The 4,049-nt window shown below is 49.2% G+C and overlaps 1 pseudogene; it reads left to right on the plus strand.

Annotated features, from left to right (window-relative positions):
• Positions 1 to 1,521: 1,521 nt before the first annotated feature.
• Positions 1,522 to 4,049, plus strand: part of LOC102855188 — a 29,820-nt pseudogene continuing 27,292 nt past the window's right edge.

Consider the following 4,049-nt stretch of genomic DNA (forward strand, 5'->3'; position numbering starts at 1 on the left):
CTGTCTCCTGCATTCTCCTGGTTCTGCAGTGGCCACTAAGAGGACCCGAGCCAGGTCCCTGGTCTGCCTTTTTTCAGCTTTTATCTGCTTGCCTTCAGCTGTTTTTCTATTGTTATAAACTTTCTCTGCTAGCTCTACCAAATCTGAGTTTCTTTTCTCCTAACCTTTCAACTCTCTGCAACTTTTTCTTAATGGCCGGAGCTGCCTGATTTATGAATGCCAATGCCACTGTTCCCAGATTTTCAGGTTTTTCAGGATCAATGGGAATGTATTGGTGAAAGGCATCCATTAGGCGCTCTAGAAAAGTGGCTGGAATTTCATCACATCCCTGTCTTAAATCATAAACTTTAGCCAAATTAGTGGGCCGTCTAGCAGCCACTCAGAGACCTGCCAATAGAACCTGGCGGTAGACCCGGAGTCTCTCCTTACCTTCTGCTGTGTTGTAGTCCCACTCGGGTCGGCTGAGGGGGAAGGCAAGGTCAATAGATGTTTGAATTGTAGTCGGGACGCCTGTGGGGCCCGGAATCAATTTCTGAGCCTCCAGAATGATTCTTTCTCTTTCTTCAGTTGTGAACAGTACTTGTAGCAGTTGCTGGCAATCATCCCAGGTGGGCTAGTGGGTAAAAAGAAGAGTCCCAAGAAGGTTAATCAGCTCTTTAGGATTGTGGGAGAAAGGAGCATTTTGAGATTTCCAGTTGTAGAGATCACTAGTGGCAAAGGGCCAATAATGATACAGCTGGTCTCCATTCGCCTCTACAGGCCCTGCAGCCCGTAAAGGAAGGACTGTAGAGTCTGCTTCGGGTGGGGGGCCTCTTTGAAGGGCTCCTCTAGTATTTTGTGCGGGGCCAGTAGCCGATACTGATGGAGCCGGGGGCCTGGATGGCGGCTTGGGTACCGTTGATCCAGGCTCCTGCTGAGGCCCCAGCAACCCAGGCCCCGGCAGCTGGGGTGGTGGGTAAGGAGGAGGGAAGATAACGTTTTCCTCAGCCCCTCCCTGTAGGATAGGGTAAAGAGGCACAGAAGGCTTCAGATTCTTTTTCGACCAGAGTTTTTCTGTTGTAGTCGCCATGAGGGTCACCTTCTGTGGAGGAAGAAAAGATTTAAGCCAAGAAGGCAGGTTAGTAACTAAATCCTTCCAGACAGTGATGTGAGGGACCTGGTCTGGGTTTCCACCCTGTGGCTGGAAGACAACTTTTCCACAGTGGTGATGGTTGGAAGGTCGAAAGCCCCTTCCGGTGGCCATCCTACATCAAAGACCAGCCATTTCGTGGTTCAGAAAGTGGTTAGTTTCCCTTTGCAAACCTCTACCGACAGATTATGGGCTCGCTCTCTAGCCTCCTTAAAATGTCCAAGTACCAGGTCTAGGGGGGTGGAAGTAGTCTGTCCCATTACGTCCGTCAACAGTAAGTAAAGACAAAGACACAGACAGGCAAATAACAAGCAAAACAGACAAGCAAAATAGACAAGTTTTCCAGCCTTCCTTTGTAAGCAAGGCTCAAAAGCTGAAACCGGTGAAGAGCGATGTCTCGGAAAAACCTCAACCGCCTCTTCAGACAGAAGCCTGGCGTGAGGTTCTTTACTCTCACCCAAGCACTCAGATATAGGGCTCAGAACATCTTCCGAGCCCCCGCAGTGGTGGCCCCCCAACGTGTCCGCCTTAGCCACATTTCACTGCTCCAAATTCAGAAAACAACACGAACAGTTCGGTACAGAACGAAAACACAGACACACTCACCCGTCTGGCCAGCAGTTCATCCCTCCGGTTAGGGGTCCTTGGGGTCGTGGGGGATCCAGGACGAGCCCCCAGATGTTGTGCCCCAAGTCCAGTTCCCCCCCCCCAAGTCACCAAGGAGCTGACACCGATGCAAGGGCAAGAGGGAATTTATTTCATATTCGAATCCGGGCCGCACTCAAACCGTGCTGATACAGCAGGGAAACTGGCGCGGCCCAGATTCTGGGATGTCCCACCTATTTAAAGGGGAAAGCCCGCAAAAACAGGGCAAGGCAGGATTGGCTGGTTCAAAGGAAGGACGAGAAAACAGGGCGATACAGGATTGGCTGATGTTTGGGTGGGGGCTCTTTTCCCCCTTCCCCCACCGCTTTCAGTTTACTGCTCCAGAGGCTTATACATTTTAAAATGATATATTGGTTACAAAATGGAGTCCCTCAGAAGCCAGATGGGTTTGGTGGAGGGAGCAATGGGGAAGGTTATAAAGAACCTCAATGTCAGAGCTCTGGTGGGGAAGTGATAGTTTTCATTTTCCTAGCTCTCATGTAAAGTCATTTCAGATTTTCTTATAGGTGTTTGTTTAATTTTCTTTTTTCTTTCTTGGTTGTACTGTACCTTGAGTTTCAAATCAAACTGACTTTTCAATTATTTATGCACATTTTGTTTTATAATATTGATGATAATGAATGAATGTAATTCAATATGTATTATTAACCTCTTCTTTAATTGCTTTTGTCTTCACCCAAATGAGTAACTTTCTATCTGTTGCTTATTACTTTTCCTTCTCTGCCTCCCTAAATAGTCATTGTAACCATTCAAGAGTGATTCTGAGTGTAAAATTTCGCTAAGATACTTATAATAGTGGTCCTATACCACAGTAAGGTTATCATCATTCAGCCTCAACTGCAGACACAGCCCGAGAGCTCAGGGGAGCCTCGGCCACCCACGGAGGAGCCATCTCAGGGAGCTCAGGCCGCCAAAAAGAAGAAGGAAGACCAGAGTGCAGCCAGCCTGAGCCAGGTGGATAGGCCTCACTCGGAGGCCAGGTTAGTGTCCCCCCCAGAAGGAAGAAACCCGAGGTCAGTGTCCCCTCCAGAAGGAACCTGTGTACTAGGGGGTCCTAAAGAAACCAGGTGACCAGAGACCCAGCCAGTGCAGCGGGGGGGATGGGCACCTCACTTGGCACGTTGCCTCATAAGCACACAGGGTCCCCAGTCCTGTGAGTGGAAGCTTCCAGGTGTAGCCCTGACTCTAGTTCGTCCACTGAATGGCCGTTTGAGGTGGTGCTTGGAGCTCAGCTTGTATGACCAGGCTGGCTGGATTTGCACCTGGCAGTCAGGTCACTGCATAAGCAAATCCTTCTGTTGGCTCCTTTGTAAAATGGGCATCTCTATTTTAATAGTTCTTTCTGGATGGGGGACTGTTGGGAAGACCCCATGGGTTAATACTTGCACAGTCCCAGAACATGGCTGGCATCCTGTGGGTGGTCTACAACATTGTGGACGCCCGCCTGCCCTCTAGGCCCTTCGGCCCAAGAGCTGGCCTTGTGCTTCTTCGACGTAAAACAGATTCTTGCTTCCTCCCTTCTCTCTCTCTGTTCACTGCCAGTCTCACAGCTGTCTACCTACATTGTCTTCCATCAATCATAAAGCCTCTTCCCTTTAATTTTTCCTCTACAATCAGCCAGCTTCCTGACCCCACGTCCCACCCACTCTCTACTTTCCACCAATCATACATGGTCCTTCTGGTCTTCTGCCAACCCATAAAGCTTCCTGCCTCTGTAATCGGTCCTCCACCAATCACAAACATGAGAAGGGGCAGCGACCCGACAACCTTAGAGGTCAGTTGCCCAGGACTAGTGTGAAAGACTCTGAATTAGAGTCTCTTGAAGGTGCCTGAAGAATTTTCTGGAAACTACACATTGCCATGTCTCCCTAGCCCCTCACCTGAATAGATTTTTTATCGTACCATCCTGAGAGCAGGCCCTAGGAGTGCAGTGGTTAAACAGTGGACTGCTAAGCAAAAGGTTAGTGATTTAAATCCCCCCTCCCCCCCCCACACACAACTGAGGAGGAGTGACCTTCTCCTGTAAATACTATAGAACCCTGGAGAGACTCTGGGTGCCTTCCCAGACCATGCCCGTGAAGCTAGATGAACAGATTTTAATTTCTCAGTTCACATAAACATGTTGTTGTTGTTGTTGTTATGTGCCGTCCAGTCGCCTGCGACTCATAGCAACCCTATGTACAACAGCCCTAAACTCCGCTCTGTCCTGTGCCAATCGCACTGTCTCTGACACTCCCATCCCAATTATCCCAGT

This window comes from Elephantulus edwardii, unplaced genomic scaffold, assembly GCF_000299155.1.
Source record: "Elephantulus edwardii isolate Elephantulus edwardi_28Jun2011 unplaced genomic scaffold, EleEdw1.0 scaffold00308, whole genome shotgun sequence".
Lineage (NCBI taxonomy): Eukaryota > Metazoa > Chordata > Mammalia > Macroscelidea > Macroscelididae > Elephantulus > Elephantulus edwardii.